Here is a 22,459-nt window from a genome sequence, read left to right on the forward strand (position 1 = left end):
TCTCCTGAGAGGGGAGGGCTGGAGACTGCCTGGCAGTGGAGGGGTCGGGGGGACCTCTCCTGTGAGGGGAGCGCTGGAGACTGCCTGGCAGTGGAGGGGTCGGAGGGATCTCTCCTGTGAGGGGAGCGCTGGAGACTGCCTGGCAGTGGAGGGGTCGGGGGGATCTCTCCTGTGAGGGGAGCGCTGGAGACTGCCTGGCAGTGGAGGGGTCGGGGGTACGGATCTCTCCTGTGAAGGGAGGGTTGGAGACAGGTCGGCAGTGGAGGGGTCGGGGGGATCTCTCCTGTGAGGGGAGCGCTGGAGACTGCCTGGCAGTGGAGGGGTCGGGGGTACGGATCTCTCCTGTGAGGGGAGGGCTGGAGACTGCCTGGCAGCAGAGGGGCTGGGGGAGGGATCTCGCTGCCGCAGCCCGCACTCCCTCAGCCCGTCTCATCCGCCGGAGGAGGAGGAGGACGGTGCAGGTAGGACATCCGCGTCTCCACCATCAAATAACAGCACAGACCACACACGGTGGTCTGTGGGGGCTGTCCGACCTCCCCGGGGCAGCTCCTCGGGGGCAGCTGGGGGTGTTGGGTGGCAAGAGGGGGGCACAGAATCATTGGATGCCGCTCACCTGTCGCCTCGTCAGTCAGTTGGCGGGTTGGGGGGCTTTATTGGACGTGTAGTGTGTGGTGAAGAGGGTCGGGAGATGAGGGTGAGCATAGGTCTGCAGAGGGCAGGGTGTCTGGGGGGGCTGAGTGTGCAGAGGGCAGGGTGTGGGGGGGCAGGGTGCGCAGGGGCGGGTGTTCAGGGGGCGCGGTGTGCAGGGGGCAGGGTGACAGTGGAGGGGGCGGGGTGTGCAGGGGGCAGGGTGACCGTGGAGGGGGCAGGGTGTGCAGTGGGCAGGGTGTGCAGGAGGCAGGGTGTGCAGGGACAGGGTGTGCAGTGGGCATTGTGTGCAGGGGGCAGGGTGTGCAGGGGGCAATGTGTGCAGTGAGCAGGGTGTCCGTGGAGGGGGAAGGATGTGCAGTGGGCAGGGTGTGCAGGAGGCACGATGTGCAGGGACAGGGTGTGCAGGGTGCAGGGTGTCCGTGAAGGGGGCAGGGTGTGCAGGAGGCAGGGTGTGCAGGGGGCGGTGTGTTCAGGAGGCAGTTTGTGCAGGGGGCAGGGTGTGGTGTGTGCAGGGGGCAGGGTGTGCAGGGGGCAGGGTGTGCAGGGGGCGGGGTGTGCAAGAGGCAGTGTTTGCAGGAGGCAGTGTGTGCAGGAGGTAGGTTGTGCAGGGGGCGGGGTGTGCAGGGGGCGGGGCGTGCAAGGGGCGGGGTGTGCAGGGGGCGGGGTGTGCAGGAGGCAGTGTGTGCAGGAGGCAGTGTGTGCAGGAGGCAGGGGTGCAGGGGGCGGGGTGTGCAGGGGGCGGGGTGTGCAGGAGGCAGTGTGTGCAGGAGGCAGTGTGTGCAGGAGGCAGGGTGTGCAGGGGGCCGGGTGTGCAGGGGGAGGGGTGTGCAGGAGGCAGTGTGTACATGGGGCCTGGTGTGGAGGGGGCAGGGTGTGCCGGGGGCGGGGTGTGCAGGAGGCGGGGTGTGCAGGGGGCGTGGTGTGAAGGAGGCAGTGTGTGCAGGAGGCAGGGTGTGCAGGAGGCCGGGTGTGCAGGAGGCAGTGTGTGCAGGGGGCCTGGTGTGCAGGAGGCAGGGTGTGCAGGGGGCAGGGTGTGCAGGGGGCGGGGTGTGCAGGAGGCAGTGTGTGCAGGAGGCAGGGTGTGCAGGAGGCCGGGTGTGCAGGAGGCAGTGTGTGCAGGGGGCCTGGTGTGCAGGAGGCAGGGTGTGCAGGAGGCAGGGTGTGCAGGAGGTAGGTTGTGCAGGGGGCGGGGTGTGCAGGGGCGGGGTGTGCAGGAGGCAGGTTGTGCAGGGGGCCTGGTGTGCAGGGGGCCGGGTGTGCAGGGGGCGGGGTGTGCAGGGGGCGGGGTGTGCAGGGGGCGGGGTGTGCAGGAGGCAGTGTGTGCAGGAGGCAGTGTGTGCAGGAGGTAGGTTGTGCAGGGGGCGGGGTGTGCAGGGGCGGGGTGTGCAGGAGGCAGTGTGTGCAGGAGGCAGTGTGTGCAGGGGGCCTGGTGTGCAGGGGGCCGGGTGTGCAGGGGGCGGGGTGTGCTGGGGGCGGGGTGTGCAGAGGCGGGGTGTGCAGGGGGAAGGGTGTGCAGGAGGCAGTGTGTGCAGGGGGCCGGGTGTGCAGGGGGCGGGGTGTGCAGGAGGCAGTGTGTGCAGGAGGCAGGGTGTGCAGGGGGACGGGTGTGCAGGGGGCGGGGTGTGCAGGAGGCAGTGTGTGCAGGAGGCAGTGTGTGCAGGGGGCCTGGTGTGCAGGGGGCCGGGTGTGCAGGGGGCCGGGTGTGCAGGGGGCGGGGTGTGCAGGAGGCAGTGTGTGCAGGGGGCAGTGTGTGCAGGGGGCAGTGTGTGCAAGTTGGGCAGTATGAAGATATGGGAGCTATATGTGCACCACACTGTATCTGAGGGCAGCGTAGGAGAGTGTGATCAGTGTGAAAATGAAAGCACAGTGGGGCATATCAGCAAAAACCGGTGATAGTTATCGCTAAGCGCACTTAGCGCTAGGATAATTATCGCCGGCTATCGCTGAATTTTATCACTGAGATAGCGTGCTATTAGCAATGCTTATCTCAAAAGCAATAAAATTCCAGGCGCAAGCTGCCAATTGGAAATCCAGCGATAATCGCAAAACGTTTGGCGATAGCTTGCTGATGGGGCAGGGCAGACTCAGCCATGATATCCACCTTCCATAGGATATCATGGCTAAGTCAAACTAAAAGCAGGCGTAAGGAAAGTAGTGGTAACCAAGATTAGCGCTACTTTTCTTATCGCTGTGCTTGTTAGCGTGCCCATTGATAATTGGAGAAATGTCAGTTAGCGATAGTGTGACCTTGCTGATATAGCGATAAAATTATTGCCGCTTTTCGGCCGAAAACAGCCGCAAAAGCGGCGATAAATTTTTTATTGCCGCCTTGTAAATATGCCCCAGTATTTGCGCTGGGGCAGTGCATGCATATCAGGGCAGTGTGTGCATATTAGGGCATGGTAGCATACGAGGGTGTGCCTAGGGCAGTGTGTGCATGACACTGTGTATGTGAGGGCACCGTAGGAGTGTGAGAGCAGTGTGAAAAAGTGAGGGCAGGGTGTGCATGTGAGGGCAGTTTGTGCATTTAAGGGCAGTGTGTGCATGTTGGGACATAGGACAGTATGTACATGTTAGGGCTGTGTATGTATGTTAGGGTGGTGTGTGCATGTTGGAGTAGAGTGTACTTGTGAGGGCAGTGTGCATATGGGCAGTGTGTGCATGTTGGAGCAGTGTGCTTGTGCGGGTAGTGTGCGCATGTTAGGACCGTATGTACATGTTAGAGAAGTGTATACATGTTGGAGCAGTGTGTGCACGTAAGGGTAGTGTGTGCATGTTGAAGCAGTGTGTACATGTGAGGGCAGTGTGTGCATGTTAGTGCATGTTAGGACAGTATGTGCATGTTGGAGCACTGTGTGCATGTAGAAGCAGTGTGTACATGTTAGGACAGTATTTTTTATATATATATTTTCTTTACGGAGTTTTATATAGCGCGAATTTGACCCGAATCAAAGTGCTTTACATAGCACCAGATTGCATTACATGAGGACACATTCATTTTTTTTGGGTTAGGCACGGGGAGGTTAAGTGATTTGCCCAGAATCACAGGATGTTCAGCGTGATTGCCGGGACTCGAACCCAGTTCCCCAGATTGGAGGTCGACCGCCCTAGCTGTTAGTCCAACTCCTCTCCCCATGTACATGATAGAGCAGTGTGTGCATGTTGAAGCACTGTTTGCATGTTGAAGTAGTGTGTACATGTGAGGGCAGTGTGTGCATGTTAGGACAGTATGTGCATGTTGGAGCAATCCGTGTATGTTGGAGCCATCTGTGCATGTGGTAGTAGTGTGTGCATGTTGAAGCAGCGTGTAAATGTGAGGGCAGTGTGTGCATCTTGGAGCAGTGTGTGCATGTTGAAGCAATCTGTGCTTGTGACGGTAGTCTGTACATGTTGGAGCAGTGTGTGCTTGTGAGGATAGTGTAGACATGTGAGGGCAGCTTGTGCATTTGAGGGCAGTATGTGCATCTTGGAGCACTGTGTGCATGTTGAAGAATCTGTGTATGTGACGGTAGTGTGTATATGTTGGAGCAGTATGTGCCTGTTGAAGCAGCTTGTACATGTGTGGGCAGTGTGTGCATGTTGAAGCAGCGTGTTCATGTGAGAGCAGTGTGTGCATGTGAGGGCAGAGTGTGAATGAGAGGGTTTGCACAGGGAGTGTGTGCTACTGAGGGATGTGTATAATTGTGACAACAATTTATGCAATTGAGGGTAGTGTGTGTAAAGGGACGTGCAATGGGTGTCGCTGTTGGCGTTCCACCGCAACACTTATTGCTTATTGACGCTTCCCCAGATTTACAAGGATCTGTAAATCTGAGGCAACGCCAAAAACGAATACCATGGAAGAGCAGGTGTTGCAATGGTGAAATGAGTAGAAATACTGTGATTTCTCCTCATATTTGCTCTTTCTATGTGTGCAACATTGCAGCATTGGGATTGGTCAGGGGAGCCTGGGTGCTTACCAATCATAATACTGTTCGGTAATATGCTGTCGCAGACAGAATGTGGCTTCAGCTCACAATCGGCCATTCTTTCCTTGACACGGAGCCAGTGGAGGGAGGCACGGGCACTGTTAGCTAAGGCCCCTTTGGGGACTGTCAGCAGAGTCCTTGCGGCCACATTTTTGAGAACTTGGAGTCTTTCGGTAACTTGTTTAGGAGCCAATGTATAGGGAGTTCCAGTCGTCCAGTCGGGGGATGACTGGAGATTGGGCCACAGTTCTTCTGGACGGGTTGGGAAGAAGGTCTGGGATTCTGCAGAGAGGAAGCCAAAGCAGGTTGCTTCACGTGTTTTTTCGCATGTGCATCCATCGAGAGGGAAGTGTCCAGCCACAAACCTAAGCGTTGATGGGGGGTAAAGGGTTGGAGAATTGCTGGAGCACTCAGGCCATTCTAGAGAAGGATGGGGACCCGGTCTGTTCCCCAGAATCCTCCACTCTGTCTTTTCCCCAGTAAATTTAAGGCAGAAGTTTGCCGTCCACCTAAGCAGGGAGCCAGCTGTTCGTATTGTGATCCTTTCCCAGGCGTGAGGGAGATGACCAGTTGTGTGTCATCGGCATATGAGATGATCGACAACCAGAATTCCTGAACAATGGCAGCTAGTAGGCGCATATATAGGTTAAAAAGTGTGGGGCTGAGGGCAGAGTCCTGCAGTGCCCCACACTTCAGGGGGAGGATGTCCGTGTAGCATGAGCTTTAGCAGATGTGAAAGGACCTATCCTTTGGAAAGGGAGTGAGACAATTTAGAGCGACATTCTTTTTATAAGTATCTCCTAGTCAACAGTATCAAACGCCGGCTAAGGTCCAGGGCGATGATGGCGACAGCTCCTCCCTGGTGCAGCAGCATTTTTAACTCCTCCGTGAAAGTTAGAAGGGTGGTTGCCATACTATGTTGTGGGCGGATTCCTGTCTGTGTGGGGTGGAGGAAAGAGTTTTCTTCCAGAAAAGGGAGTAGCTTTGATTGTCATGTTTTTCGAGAGCCTTCTCTATTGCTGGAAGTTGGGAGATAGGCATGGAGTTTCCAGGAAAAGATGGATCAAGATTGCTTTGTTTAGTAGAGGTTTGACCACAGCTTGTTTCCAGGTCGGGGGGCTCACACCAGTTGTAAGAGAAAGATTGAGGAGGCCCAGTGGCGTAGGGAACATAACCTGAGCTCCTTGCAGGAGTATGTGGTGTGGGGCTGGGTCCAAATGGGAGCCCAATTTAACCTTCCTAAATAGTGCTGGGAGAGCTTCCCTGGAGATGGGGGAAACGATGGGGCTAGCCGTACACCAGCTTAAAGTGCGCCGAACGGACTACGATGTTCTGAAGGACCAAGCTGGTGCCGTCAGGATTCTGTGTGGAAGCACTGATTGGCTGTTCTGGCGTGAGATATGCACGCCTTATCAGAGTTTACTGCCATGCCTCAAAGCGCCTCGAAGTTGCTGCAGTACTTGCCAGAGTCCTGCACCTAGAAAGGCCCCAGCACGACTACCGTTGAGACTCACCAGAACCGACTGCAGGGCTCTTTTACTGCCTTCAGGATCATGCCAAGTGGCCTGCACCCACCCGGCCTTGACTCGACAGCAGAGCTTGAATGCTCACAAAGAGAATGTGCTGCACCTGCACTATTGACTACTGCATAAGACTCCAAATTAGCAAAATCCGGGGGACGATAGAGTGCATGAGGCTCCCACCTTGAAGCGTATTCGACTCACATGCGGACAGTGGGTATCTAGGCCTTCTTATGATTTGTGTTGTGCCGTGCCTCACTCACTGTACAGTGACAAGCACTGGGATGGGCAAACAAGCTATAGTGCTGCTCGCTGGGGTGTTGAGTTCTGATCCTGTTGTCCGTCAGTAGCCTGTGGCCGCCATCGCTCCCACGAGAGCCAAGCACTGATGAGGGTGTTGAGTTGGTGAGTTCTGATCTGTTCCTCCGCACTAACCTCCTTGAGAAGCCGGTGGCTGCCCCCATCGCTGCCGCTGAGAGTCAAGTGTGAAGGGGTTGTACTTGCCCCAGCTTTGCAGAGCCATAGTAGGACGTACCCTAGGACAGCAGAGGCAAACAACCTCACCCCCACAGCGGCGGGCTAGTTGCCCCTACCTGCCTCATGCCCCCACTACCCTGAATGAGGTCTCAAACTGTCACATTCACTCAAAGAGATCAAACGAGGTCTAAGGTCAACCTTCAATAGATCGGACAGTTGTGAGGAAGTCAAATGCTGTTATGATATTTTGAAGGCTGAATACTCACCTGGCCATTACACGTCACATATAGCATGGAATACTCACATGGAGCACACACATGGCACGGCCATTATAGCACAACACACTCACATGGTGTTTATAGCACAAACACTGGCAGGGCTGTTATATCATAAAGGGCTCACATGGTCTTTATGCAAAAGAAACAATTGATGGACAGAATGTTGGACGATGCAATCATTCACCCCCAGTCACAAGGATCAGGGTTAAATCCATCATTTCTTTGCTTACCACACCACCCCAGTTTAGACCCAGCCATATGCAAATCAGTCTTGACCCTGTTCCTTGTGGGAACAGTTCAGCCCGAACTGTCGAGCCAGGTCCTCACTGGACCGGAAACAAGCATCCTGGCACCTGATTCTACATGCCACTGGAGTCAAGCTATCCTGGCTGATGAGGGGTGAAACCCCGAAACCGGTCCTAGGATGCTTGTTTCCAGTCCAAGGAGGACGTGCCCTGGCAGTTTGGGCTGGACTATTCCCATGAGGCACAGGGTCAAGACTGATTTGCATATGGCTGGGTTCAAACTGGAATGGTATGGTGAGCAAAACAACAATGGATTTAGGCCCAGATCTCCGTACTGGGGTGGATGTATGACATTGTTCTGCATTCTGTCCATCAATTGTTCTTTTTGCATTTGTCACCCATGGTGGAACGGGTATGCTCAGACGTGGGTCCCGTGCTCTCCATGCCACTGATTTCAAGCTATCCTGGCTGATGAGGGGTGAAACCCCGAAACTGGTTCTAGGATGCTGTTTCCAGTCCAGGGAGGACCTAGCACTGCAGTTCAGGCTAGACTGTTCCCATAAGGCACAGGGTCGAGACTGATTTGCATATGGCTGGGTGCAAACTGGAATGGCATGGTGTAGGAAAGTGGGTTTCTGTTGCAGTAACCACCCACCTTTTGCCAGACTACTGATGCACTTTTTCTTGGTGTGCCCTGTGTCCCTCCCAATCAGGTTCCCAGGGCCTATGTTCTTTCCCCAAAACTAACCCAATTGTTATCTCTGGCCACAGGTCAGCCCCTGGTAAATAGTACCACAGGTAACCAGGGCACTGTGACCAGGGTAGACCTCTAAAGGTTGCAGTACTTATTGTGCCACTCTTAGAGGCCCTGTACCTTTACACACACACACTGCCTTAGCAGGCTGCGTGTTTTGGTGCAGAACAAAGTGAAGAGTCGTCATGGCACACATCTCTGTGTGCCATGCCTGCAACACACTTCCCTGGCATAGCTGGGTGCCCTATGCCAGTGGTGAGGGTACAGGTGCATGAGTCCTGTACCCCTACAGTGTCTAAGTCCATTCTTAGAGATTGTAAGTGCAGTGCTGCCATTAAGAGTATATGGTGCTGGGAGCTTGTCATTACCAACTCCACAGCACCATAATGGCTACACTGAAAACTGAGAAGTTTGGTATCAAACTTCTCAGCACATTAAACCCACACTGATGCCAGTGTGGGATTTAATGAAAAATGCATGAAGAGGGCATCTCAGAGATGCCCCCTGAAAACTAACCCACCACTAGTGTCCAGAATGAGTGGCTGATTTCAGCTGCCACCACCAGACATGTTTCTGGACCCCTGGGTCGAGAGCCTGCAACAATGCACATCCTGGGACGAGGTGCCAAGCCTCCTCCCCCAGGATGGGCAGGGTTCAAGAAGGGGACATTTCAAAGGCATGCCGCCTTTGTGAGCCTCCCCAGACCATTTGCTGCTTTCAGCAACTGATCCCACTGGTTCTACCCCCCACTTTGAGCGGGAGAACTGGCGGGAAAAACAAGTGAGGGAAAAGAGGGGTGCCCACCTCTCCCAACTCCACCCCTCAGGTGGGGAGGCGAGGTGAAGCACAACTCTGAGTCCCCGCCATCTTGAGGATGGGGGGACCCAACCAACCAGGAACAGGCTCCTGCCCTCCTCCCACTGGAGGGTGGCACGATAGGGGGAGTCCCCACCCCAGGGAAGGGACCCGTTGGGGTGTTACCTACCTGTAACACCCCTAAATCTAGTATTTAGGGGGCACCCTGAACCTTGCTTCCTCAGATCCAGAAACGAGAAGAAGAAAAGAAGAAGAAGGACCGAACAGCTGTGCAGCCAGCTAACAAGAGGAAGACGCCCACTGACTTGTTCCCAGCCCTAGAGGCCTGTCTTCCCTCGAACCTACTCCTGCGAAATCCTGGTGTGTCCTGCATCCAGCAACTTCAAGACCCCAGAGGACCTGCCTGCCTTCACTTCCAAAGACTGCTTCTCCCGTGAACACCGGATTTGTTTAACTGCAACCTCTGGCAGCAGCCGGAGACCGCAAATCCAGCCCACTCTGCACCCACCGAACTCGGCCCAAGCTTGAGTGGAAAACCACCACGAGGAGGTGACCCCAGCGATCCTGACCCGAGATCCGGCGACCCCTGACCTGCCTCAAGCCTCCAGCCTCCAGCCGACGCCTGCAGCCTAAATCCAGAAGGCCCCCCTGACCGTGACCCAGAGATGGTAAGAAGATCTGACACCCAAAAGGCATCCCTGCACCTGAGGCCCCACCGCCTTGTGTGCCCAAACCAACGGTGCCTAACCAACCCCTAACTTCCCAACTTACCTCTTGAAGTGGTGGTCACACCCAGAAGTCCTTCGTCTCCCTGCCTGCAGTGCTTTTGCAAACCGAAGGTTCGCCGTTGAAAACAACAGGCCGCCCAACGTCGAAACAGCACTCTGCACCCGGCCGCCCTAGCGCCGCTGAGGGTGCACCTTTTGTGCTACTTTGTTTCCCCATTCGCCCTTACCTAAACCTTAGGAGCTTCGCTCCCACAACCCCGTGGCCTGCTTGCCAGCAGCCACCAACCGGAAGCCCCCTTATCCCCCATTGGATAACATTGGGCCGCAACACTCTGCACCCGGCCGCCCTAGTGCCGCTGAGGGTGTAACGAGAGTGGATCCCTGACCTCGGGGGACCCCTGAGTCTAACCCCAGAACCTTAACTCCCACAGTCGATAACTTACCAGTGAACCGATAACTTGTTTTTCCTCTATGGGATAACATTGACAATTTTCTTCCAAAAAGTTTTTTAAGTGTGGAGTTTTGAAATCTAAACATATTCTTTAAAAATCGCACGAATACCCAAAACGTATTTACATACCTGTTTGCAGGAAATGTCCCAGAGCTGAATCTAGGTATCCAGCACTGAGTTAGAAAAGTAACGCAAAAGTATCTTACCTGTGATTTACTGAATATGCCTATTCATTTCAATGTACTGTATTTGCTAAGTATTGCAACCTACTGCATCCCCTGTAAATCAAACAAAGTACAAGTTCTATTGCATTTTCAAACTATTCTACATTCAGCAACGTATTACTGTAAATAATTTAATGCTTACCTGTGCCAGGCCTGCTTGGTTCTAAAAATAAAACAACAGTATATTTTTGTACAAAAACAATTGGCCTAGAGTTCAGTTCTTGAGTGTGTGAATTCATCTGCTGACTGAGTGTGTTCATCAAATGCTTTATACTGCCTTACTGCTCGACCACTCTACCACAAATAGAGAGTAAGGTTATATCTAACTTTACCCTCTGCCTACCTCTGGGGTCACCTGAACTCTATACACACTATACCTCATTTTGGTGTAGTATATATAGTGCCAGTTTCCTACACATGGTAAGCAAAAAAACAATGAATTTAGGCACAGATCTCTGTACTGAGGTGAATGTATGACATTTTTCTGCATTCTGTCCATCAATTTTTCGTTTTGCATTTGTCACCCCGAATGGGGTGGGTATGCCCAGACGTGGGTCCCGTGCGCTCTCCATGCCACTAGAGTCAAACTATCCTAGCTGATGAGGGGTGAAACCCCGAAACCGGTCCTAGGATGCTTGTGTCCAGTCCAGGGAGGACCTGGCCTGGCAGTTCGGGCTGGACTGTTCCCATTGGGCACAGGGTCAAGACTGATTTGCATATGGCTGGGTGCAAACTGGAATGGCATGGTGAGCAAAAAACAATGCATTTAGGCCCAGATCTCTGTACTGGGGTTAATGTATGACATTGTTCTGCATTCTGTTCACATGGTCTTCATAGCATAGAACACATGCAGGGCTGTTATAGCATAACATGCTTACATGGCCTTTATAGCATAGAACATAGGCAGGGCTGTTATAGCATCACGCGGTCACATGGCCTTTATAGCATAGAACACAGGCAGGGCTGTTATAGCATAAGGTGCTCTCATGGCCTTCATAGCATAGAACACAGGGAGGTCTGTTATAGCATCACACGCTAACATGGCATCGGGCGTGACTTCTTCTGGAGCCGGCATGCGGATCGGACGAGGTAGACCATAAAGTTCTGTTTACACAATATTGCTTGTACCGACCTTGATCCCCTGAATTAGCATGACGTTCTGGACCACCGACAGTTGGACACTGACTTGGATTTGACAGCCATCTCTGGCATACATCCTCACAATTTTGAAATTGAGGATCTCTTTGTGAATTTTTCAGACATACCTACAGATTCGGCTTCTACTGTTTCAAGTTTAAGTGCCTAATGGACAACTTATGTTGATTCATTCTTCGTTTTCATTGAGATTTATTTGAAAAACAGTGGACGCTCCTACATATGATGCTTTTGTCCTGATGATGACCTTCTAAGTACCCTTGGGTCGAAACGTCGTCGTCGCCAGTAACGTGGCCTAAAAGAAAGAGGACATAATTGTTGTATTATGTATTTTTGTTTTATTTTGAAACCTGTTTTCTGTATTTTTCCTCAGCCACTATCTGTTTAGTTTACACTTGTCACTGTCTATAATCATAACACTGTCTGTGTAACTGTATGAGCGCCATTAATAATATATATATATATTTGTAATACGCTTTTTGTTCAATTAACATTAAATATCAGTCTTTTGATACAATTACTGGTACATGGGTAATGTGGAATATAGATAGCATTTGTTCTTCTTTTTTATTTTAGGTGCTCTCCTAAATTTTAAAACAACAAACTTTATTTTTAAGTTTGGCTCGAACCATTGTTTGGACTATAGCATCTATTACCCCAAGTTCTTGTTCTAAGGTTGCCCTTGTTGTTTGTAAATCACATGGCCTTCATAGCATAGAAAATAGGCAGGGCTGTTATAGCATAGCACGCTCACATGGCCTTCATAGCATAAAACGCAGGCGCGGCTGTTATAGCATAAAGTGCTCCCATGGTCTTTATAGCATTGAACACAGGGAGGGCTGTTATAGCATAACACACTCACATGGCCTTCATAGCACAGAACACAGCCAGGGCTGTTATAGCATAGCACGCTCACATGGCCTCAATAGCACAAACACAGGCAGGGCTGTTATAGCATAGAGCACTCACATGGTTTATAGCATAGAACACAGGCAGGGCTATTAAGCATAATGCATTCACATGGCCTTTATAGCACAAACACAGGCAGGGCTGTCAAGCATAACTCGCTCAAATGGCCTTCATAGCATAGAACACAGGGTGGGCTGTTATAGCGTAACACTCTCACATGACCTTTATAGCATAGAAACAGAGGCAAGGCTGTTATACCATAACATGCTCACATGGCCTTCATAGCATAGAACACAGGGAGGGCTGTTACAGCATCACACGCTCATATGACCTTCATAGCATAGAAAATAGGCAGGGCTGTTATAGCATAGCACGCTCACATGGCCTTCGTAGCACAGAATACAGGCAGGGCTGTTATAACATAACGTGCTCACATGGTCTTCATAGCACAAACACAGGCAGGGGTGTTATAGCATAATGCGCTCACATGGCCTTCATAGTATAGAATTCAGGCAGGGCTGTTATAGCATAAGGCGCTCACATGGCCTTTATAGTATACAACACAGGCAGGGCTGTTAAACATAACGCTTTCTCATTGCCTTCATAGCACAAACACAGGCAGGGCTGTTAAGCATAACGCATTCACATGGCCTTCATAGCACAAACACAGGCAGGGCTGTTAAGCATAACCCGCTCACATGGCCTTTATAGCACAGAACACGTACATAGCCTTCTCAGCACAGAACAATATCATGGCATTATAACAACACTTGTATGATAGTGCAGCATTGGAGACACCAGGTGTGCTGTAAATCTATTAGGACGCAAAGGCTGAGATTATCGACTCCACCTGTGTGCCCCTGGGGGTCCAGCGCAAGCTATAGGTAAGTGCAGAGGCCTTCACTCAGAGACGTTTTAAGGCATGGGCAAAGTGGGCTCATGCCCAGGGCCCCTCCTTCATAGGGGTCTCATCATTAAGCCTTTAGGACAGTTCCAGACAGTGGCATAACATAAACATGATATGGCTCCCTGCACAATATGAAAATGGGCTCCCAGGTCTCCAACATCTCATAAATATTCAAAAGCTTTTCACTGAGTGGAGGCCCCCTGAATGACTGGGGACCCCTTAAAGGTTTGGGGACCAACAAAGAGGGTTGTGAATGGTCAGCTCATAATTACTGAGGGCGTGAATGAGCTGAAAATGAATAATAAATTCAGAGTTTATCTAAGCGGGGTGCTCCAAATTATGTTTGGCACTGGGCCCCTAAAATTCTTCAGATGTCCCTGCCTTCACTGTGGGAGTCGTGGCTTCTTCTGCCAGAAACAGCGCGGAGCAACAAGGGCTCTGAGCATTCATTAATTTACACATTTAGGGGAAGGCAGGCCTTCTCCCAGCTAAGTGTGAAGTGACAATGTGTTGTGTTGGGAACACATGGTGTAAAACAATGGGGCGCGCAGCAGTCGCTCAGAGTATTCTTGTCATGTTTAGGAAGTTGATTCCTCAGGTTTTCTTTCCCGGATCCTACTCTTGTGAATAATTCCAGTTCCCTGAGTTAGGACAGGTCATCTGCAGGAAATACTAGTGAAGACAAGTTACAGACAGCAGAAAACATCTACCAGCCAAAGAAGAAGTCTGTTTAATTGGTTTCAGATACCTCCCCCAAAGACCAGGCGTAAAACCAAAACACATTCCATGCTCAACTAATGTAGAAGGACTCACTTGGTAAAGAAGTGCTCCTGTTAGGAGTACCTCCGTCATCGATGCATGTTACAGCGCTGCAAAGCAGCAACACCCCATTAGTAGGCACTGACTAACAACAAGTTCATATAATGCCGAGGGACTCTTCGAACAATGTCGATAATCTGCCATTGTGCAGTCAGTGTGAAGACTGACGATGTCCTGTGCACCACAAACCTGTCACTTCCATCGAGTGTGGGCAGGTCAAAGAGCCCAGTGCTCCACCAACCACAGTCTCTTCCCACTCACTGCTACCAAGTGTGAGTTGTCACCATGTGCCACACTCCACCAAACATTCCCCCTTCCCACTCATCGCTTCCGTTATGTGTGGGTGGGTCACTTGCCCCTTCGCTCACCAACAACCACAGACCACCTCTGCCTTGTCACTCATTGCTTCTGTTAAGCGGATGGCGGAGTGCCCTTCACTCCACCATCCACTTCCATCATCCCATTCATTTCTTTCATCCAGTGTGGGTGGTTCACGTGACCTGGGCTCCACCAACCAAATTTGCCTTCCCACTTACTGCTTCAATTGAGTGTGGGTTGTGCTCATGCCCTGCGCTCCAACCTCCCCTCCGCACTTATCACTTCCATCGACTGTGGGTGGCTCACCGTGCTCTTCAGTCTACCAACCACCTCTGCTTTCCCACTCATCTCTTCCATCAAGTGTGGGTGGCTCACTGTGACATGTGCTCCACCAACCAACTCTGACAGCCCACCCACCTCTTCCATTGATTGTGGGGGGCTCACAGTGCCCTTCAGTCCACCAACAACCTCCACCTTCTGATTCCTCTTTTACATTGAGTGTGGGTGGCTCACCATGACCTGTGCTCCACCAACCACCTCCACCTTCCCAACCACCTCTTTCATTGACTGTGGGTGGCTCACAGTGCCATTCAGTCCACCAACCACCTCCACCTTCTTATTCCTCTCTTAAATTGATTGTGGGTGGCTCACCATGACCTGTGCTCCACCAACCACCTCTGCCTTCCCACCTACCTCTTCCGTTGACTGTGGGTGGCTCACAGTGTCCTTCAGTCCACCAACCACCTCCACCTCCACCATCTGATTCCTCCCTTACATTGAGTGTGGGTGGCTCACCGTGACCTGTGCTTCAACAACCACCTCTGCCTTCCCACCCACCTCTTCTGTTGACTGTGGGTGGCTCACAGTGCCCTTCAGTCCACCAACCACCTCCACCTTCTGATTCCTCTCTTACATTGAGTGTGGGTGGATCACCGTGACCTGTGCTTCAACAACCACCTCTGCCTTCCCACCCACCTCTTCCATTGACTGTGGGTGGCTCACAGTGCCCTTCAGTCCAACAACAACCTCCCCCTTCTGGTTCCTCCCTTACATTGAGTGTGGGTGGCTCACTGTGACCTATGCTCCACCAACCACCTTAGCCTTCTCACACATCTCTTCCATTGAGTGTGTATAGCTTACCATACCTGTGCTCCACCAACCACCTCTGCCTTCCCACCCACCTCTTCCATTGACTGTGGGTGGCTCACAGTGCCCTTTAGTCCACCAACCACCTTCTGATTCCTCTCTTACATTGAGTGTGGGTGTCTCACCATGACCTGTGCTCCACCAACCACCTCTGCCTTCCCACCCACTTCTTCCATTGACTGTGGGTGGCCTACAGTGTCCTTCAGTCCACCAACCAACTCCACCTCCACCATCTGATTCCTCCCTTACATTGAGTGTGGGTGGCTCACCGTGACCTGTGCTTTAACAACCACCTCTGCCTTCCCACCCACCTTTTCTGTTGACTGTGGGTGGCTCACAGTGCCCTTCAGTCCACCAACCACATCCACCTTCTGATTCCTCTCTTACATCGAGTGTGGGTGGCTCACCATGACCTGTGCTTCAACAACCACCTCTGCCTTCCCAACTACCTCTTTCATTGACTGTGGGTGGCTCACAGTGCCATTCAGTCCACCAACCACCTCCACCTTCTGATTCCTCTCTTACATTGATTGTGGGTGGCTCACCATGACCTCTGCTCCACCAACCACCTCTGCCTTTCCACCCACCTCTTCTGTTGGCTATGGGTGGCTCACAGTGCCCTTCAGTCCACCAACCACCTCCACCTTCTGATTCCTCTCTTACATTGAGTGTGGGCGGTTCACTGTGACCTGTGCTCCAACAACCACCGCTGCCTTCCCACCCACTTTTTCCATTGACTGTGCGTGGCTCACAGTGTCCTTCAGTCCACCAACCACCTCCACCTCCACCATCTGATTCCTCCCTTACATTGAGTGTGGGTGGCTCGCCGTGACTTGTGCTTCAACAACCACCTCTGCCTTCCCACCCACCTCTTCTGTTGACTGTGGGTGGCTCACAGTGCCCATCAGTCCACCAACCACCTCCACCTTCTGATTCCTCTCTTACATTGAGTGTGGGTGGCTCACCATGACCTGTGCTTCAGCAACCACCTCTGCCTTCCCACCCACCTCTTCCATTGACTGTGGGTGGCTCACAGTGTCCTTCAGTCCACCAACCACCTCCACCTCCACCATCTGATTCCTCCCTTACATTGAGTGTGGGTGGCTCACCGTGACCTGTGCTTCAACAACCACCTCTGACTTCCCACCCACCTCTTCCATTGACTGTGGGTGGCTCACAGTGCCCTTCAGTCCAACAACATCCTCCCCCTTCTGGTTCCTCCCTTACATTGAGTGTGGGTGGCTCACTGTGACCTAGGCTCCACCTTAGCCTTCTCACACATCTCTTCCATTGAGTGTGTATAGCTTACCATACCTGTGCTCCACCAACCACCTCTGCCTTCCCACCCACCTCTTCCATTGACTGTGGGTGGCTCACAGTGCCCTTTAGTCCACCAACCACCTCCACCTTCTGATTCCTCTCTTACATTGAGTGTGGGTGGCTCACCATGACCTGTGCTCCACCAACCACCTCTGCCTTCCCACCCACTTCTTCCATTGACTGTGGGCGGCTCACAGTGTCCTTCAGTCCACCAACCACCTCCACCTCCACCATCTGATTCCTCCCTTACATTGAGTGTGGGTGGCTCACCTTGACCTGTGCTTCAACAACCACCTCTGCCTTCCCACCCACCTCTTCTGTTGACTGTGGGTGGCTCACAGTGCCCTTCAGTCCACCAACCACCTCCACCTTCTCGTTCCTCTCTTACATTGAGTGTGGGTGGCTCACCGTGACCTGTGCTTCAACAACCACCTCTGCCTTCCCACCCACCTCTTCTGTTGACTGTGGGTGGCTCACAGTGTCCTTCAGTCCACCAACCACCTCCACCTCCACCATCTGATTCCTCCCTTACATTGAGTGTGGGTGGCTCACCGTGACCTGTGCTTCAACAACCACCTCTGACTTCCCACCCACCTCTTCCATTGACTGTGGGTGGCTCACAGTGCCCTTCAGTCCAACAACATCCTCCCCCTTCTGGTTCCTCCCTTACATTGAGTGTGGGTGGCTCACTGTGACCTATGCTCCACCAACCACCTCAGCCTTCTCACACATCTCTTCCATTGAGTGTGTATAGCTTACCATACCTGAGCTCCACCAACCACCTCTGACTTCCCACCCACCACTTCCATTGACTGTGGGTGGCTCACAGTGCCCTTTAGTCCACCAACCACCTCCACCTTCTGATTCCTCTCTTACATTGAGTGTGGGTGGCTCACCGTGACCTGTGCTCCACCAACAACCTCTGCCTTCCAACCCACCTCTTCTGTTGACTGTAGGTGGCTCACAGTGCTCTTCAGTCCACCAACCCCCTCCACCTTCTGATTCCTCTCTTACATTGAGTGTGGGTGGCTCACCATGACCCATGCTTCACCAACCACCTCAGCCTTCTTACTCACTGCTTCAATTGAGTGTGGGTTGTCCTCGTGCTCTGCAATCCACCTCCTCCTCCCCACCCATCTCTTCCCTCGACTGTGGGTGGTTCGCCGCGACCTGTGCTCCACCTTTGCCTTCCGACACATCGCTGCCCTTCACTTCACCAACACCCAACAACCATGAATCACCTCCATCTTGTCACTCATTGCTTACGTCTGTAGTTATTGTGCCCTTCACTCCACCTCCCACCTCCATCTTCCCACTTGTCCATCAACTGTGGGTGGCTGACCATGAACTGTGCTCCAACAACCACCTCCACCATCCCACAAATCTCTTCCATCAAGTGTGGGTGACTGTTGGAACTGGTACTTTCTGGTTGGCTGAGGCGGTGCCCAAGTCAGGCAGAATCTACCACTCCCGTCAGGGGCGGGTGATTACACTCACTGTATGACCTACACTCACCCTAGGGTAGATTGCCACTGAGCAGTCAGGCTTATCACAGAAGTAATGTGTAAAGCAAAGGCACAGCATTTTCACACAATTAATATATACACTGAACGTCACAAAAGAGACTTAACATATAGTATATATAAATAAAGATTGTATTCAACACGCACATTAATTAACACAACATGAACATCATGTATTTCTAGGCATAAATCACACTTTGAAATATTACTTGCAATACTGGGCCCAAGAGTGTTAAAATAACAATGATGCGGCGAAGTAGATCACAAAGGAAATTATTCCTAGAGGGAAAGTTAAATTAGTCCCTCTCAAGGACTTAAATTAATGTTAAATAAAGTATTTTACTATAGAAACCAACTCCCATGTGTAATCACAAATACGAGAATTTTCATATATATATATAAATATAAATAACTGCTCCGATGCACCTTTTGAAACGGATCACTCGCTGGCGGGTGCTGCTCGCACGGTGGTGCTCCATGTCTAATATCTCGCTCCAAGGTTTTTCCTCTCTCCCGTCCGGGAAGAAGATAGCTGCACTTGCGGGTTAGGTTGGTAACCAGTTTTATTTAGCGCTTCACAAACGCGTTTCGGGTCTTCCCTTCGTCAGTGTGTTATATGACAGATACAGCGCGGCGCCATTTTATGTACGAAAAATACATCACATTCACCTTTTCGGGCACTGGAAAGCAAGGAAGGACTGCTGCCACATAGTTTGTATGGGCGCCATCTTTCAATATACATATATCGTATTAACACTTGATTGTTAATAAAGTTTCATGTTCAATATTTACAACAATGTCTTTAACATAATTCATTTTTTATCAAGTGTAATTCATCATTAGTTAAATCCTAATGAAATTAATATCTCGCCGTGGATCGGCATTAGTGGTTCCATTGAACCACCCTGTTCCTCCTCGCTTTCTTCCTTCTTGCCGTGTATCGGCTAAAACCCCCAGAGTGTGTGTGTTTTATATTAAGAGGTGTATACAGTATTGTCTATCGTTTTCTTCTGATTTATCGTCTAGATCCCCAGGTGCACCGTTAACTCTTCACTGCTGTTCAGACCTTTCGGGCTTTTTGTTTGTAGATCAATGATAAATCTCGACTCTAATCTCCTCAATTTGAGTACCCTGTCCCCTCCTCTGGTGTGGAGAGGCACATGATCCAGCCCAAAAAATTCAAGTAGGTTCCTGTTGCTTTGGTGTTTGATGGCAAAGTGTCTCGCCACTGGATAACTCATATCCCTGTTTGTTATAGCACGCATGTGCTCTAGAATCCTGATTTTGACACTGTGTATAGTGCTCCCAATGTATCTTAACTTACAGGGACACATCAGACAGTAAACTACATGTGTAGTTTGACATGTGATGAATTTTTTGATGGTTTGTCTTTCTTTCATACCTTTAATTTTATAATTAAGGATTCTTTTACTGAATGCACAGGCTTTGCATTTCCCACACGGGAAAAATCCCCTTAGTTCACCAAATGCCCCTTGTTTAGCTGTGGGATTTTCTAGATGGCTATGAACCAACTTGTCTTTTAGTGATCTTGCCTTTCTAAAAGTCATTAATGGGACAGGCGGAATATCTTTCCCAATGATCTGATCAGTTTTCAAAATGTGCCAATTTTTTCTGAAAATGCGTCTTAAGGAATCTGCATCCTCGGAAAAGGTCGTAATCATACGGAATTTGCCCTCTTCTTTCTTTCCTTCTTTTATGTTAACCTTCAACAGTTTCTTTCTCGGTATCTTATTGACCTTTTCTAGGGTATTGTCTAGTAACTTTGAGTCATAGCCTCTGGCAGCAAATCTGTCAAGGCTCTCTTTGGCTGCAGTTAAGAAATCGCATTCCCTTGAGCAGTTGCGTTTCAAACGCAAGAGTTCTCCATATGGGATGCTTCTCTTCAGTTTTTCTGGATGACCACTAGTTGCATGTAATGTACTGTTGCCTGCAGTCGGCTTTCGGTAGAGAGCCGTAGTGATCCTGTTCTCTTGGATCCTCACTTCAAGGTCGAGATAGTTCACTGCCACCGAACTAATCTCGCCTGTGAAGTGTAGATTAAGATTGTTGTTGTTAAGATGGACTATATAGTCTTTGGCACTATTGGCAGACCCTCTCCAGACTATAAAAAGGTCGTCAATGTACCTGTGCCAGGTCACTATATTGGCTGTCCATACAGCGTTAGTGGGGGACCGGACTACCTGCTCCTCCCACCAGCCCACGAACAAGTTCGCGTAGCTGGGGGCGAAGCAGGTGCCCATCGCGGTCCCCAATACCTGCCTGTAGAGGTCACCTTGAAAAAGAAATATGTTGTTGTATAGGCAAAACCGTATGAGCTCAATTAGCATCTTACTGTGTTCTAATAGTTTGATCGCCCTTTTGTTCAGGAAATATTCCACCGCCTTCAGTCCCTGTTTGTGGTCTATGCATGTATATAGTCCTGTGATATCCAATGTTATAAGAACAAATGATGACTCCCATCTTACATTTTCAATGCATGAAATGAAATCTTTAGTATCTCTTATATAAGAGGATAACTGTAGAACAAATTGAAATAAAAAATGGTCCACAAAGACAGACAATTTTTCTGTTAGACTGCCCAATGATGAAACTATGGGTCTGCCAGGTGGATTTACTTTGTCCTTGTGAACCTTGGGCAGATAGTAGTATGTCGGAATTACGGGATTGATCGTTCTCAGAAAGAGAAACTCCTCCATAGTTAATCCGGCGGTAGTATATAAACCCTCCGATAAAGGGGGTAACATTGTCCTGTTACCGAGGGAACAATATGTGAGGGAAGCCCTACGCCAATTGACTGCCCAACAAAATTACGAATTAACAACTAGGAAGAGATATGAGGAGAGCATTAATGAATACCATCAAATGATTAAAAAATGGCAGGACAAACTGATGTTAACTATGGAGGAGTTTCTCTTTCTGAGAACGATCAATCCCGTAATTGCGACATACTACTATCTGCCCAAGGTTCACAAGGACAAAGTAAATCCACCTGGCAGACCCATAGTTTCATCATTGGGCAGTCTAACAGAAAAATGGTCTGTCTTTGTGGACCATTTTTTATTTCAATTTGTTCTACAGTTATCCTCTTATATAAGAGATACTAAAGATTTCATTTCATGCATTGAAAATGTAAGATGGGAGTCATCATTTGTTCTTATAACATTGGATATCACAGGACTATATACATGCATAGACCACAAACAGGGACTGAAGGCGGTGGAATATTTCCTGAACAAATGGGCGATCAAACTATTAGAACACAGTAAGATGCTAATTGAGCTCATACGGTTTTGCCTATACAACAACATATTTCTTTTTCAAGGTGACCTCTACAGGCAGATATCGGGGACCGCGATGGGCACCTGCTTCACCCCCAGCTACGCGAACTTGTTCGTGGGCTGGTGGGAGGAGCAGGTAGTCCGGTCCCCCACTAACGCCGTATGGACAGCCAATATAGTGACCTGGCACAGGTACATTGACGACCTTTTTATAGTCTGGAGAGGGTCTGCCAATAGTGCCAAAGACTATATAGTCCATCTTAACAACAACAATCTTAATCTACACTTCACAGGCGAGATTAGTTCGGTGGCAGTGAACTATCTCGACCTTGAAGTGAGGATCCAAGAGAACAGGATCACTACGGCTCTCTACCGAAAGCCGACTGCAGGCAATAGTACATTACATGCAACTAGTGGTCATCCAGAAAAACTGAAGAGAAGCATCCCATATGGAGAACTCTTGCGTTTGAAACGCAACTGCTCAACTGAATGCGATTTCTTAACTGCAGCCAAAGAGAGCCTTGGCAGATTTGCTGCCAGAGGCTATGACTCAAAGTTACTAGACAATACCCTAGAAAAGGTCAATAAGATACCGAGAAAGAAACTGTTGGAGGTTAACATAAAAGAAGGAAAGAAAGAAGAGGGCAAATTCCGTATGATTACGACCTTTTCTGAGGATGCAGATTCCTTAAGACGCATTTTCAGAAAAAAATTGGCACATTTTGAAAACTGATCAGATCATTGGGAAAGATATTCCGCCTGTCCCATTAATGACTTTTAGAAAGGCAAGATCACTAAAAGACAAGTTGGTTCATAGCCATCTAGAAAATCCCACAGCTAAACAAGGGGCATTTGGTGAACTAAGGGGATTTTTCCCGTGTGGGAAATGCAAAGCCTGTGCATTCAGTAAAAGAATGCTTAATTATGAAATTAAAGGTATGAAAGAAAGAC

At 50.3% G+C, this 22,459-nt stretch overlaps 1 protein-coding gene across 3 annotated transcripts in view; it reads left to right on the forward strand.

Annotated features, from left to right (window-relative positions):
* Window positions 1–313: 313 nt before the first annotated feature.
* The window catches only part of C1QTNF4 (C1q and TNF related 4), a 149,963-nt gene continuing 127,817 nt past the window's right edge, over window positions 314–22,459 (forward strand). The window contains exon 1 of one of the 3 annotated variants that reach the window (XM_085646271.1): window positions 314–461. The gene's annotated coding sequence lies outside the window, so the exon portion shown is untranslated. The remainder of the gene's footprint in view (window positions 462–22,459) is intronic. The other 2 variants (XM_085646272.1, XM_085646269.1) reach the window with 2 other exon arrangements.

This window comes from Triturus cristatus, chromosome 3_1 (genome assembly GCF_964204655.1).
Source record: "Triturus cristatus chromosome 3_1, aTriCri1.1, whole genome shotgun sequence".
NCBI lineage: Eukaryota > Metazoa > Chordata > Amphibia > Caudata > Salamandridae > Triturus > Triturus cristatus.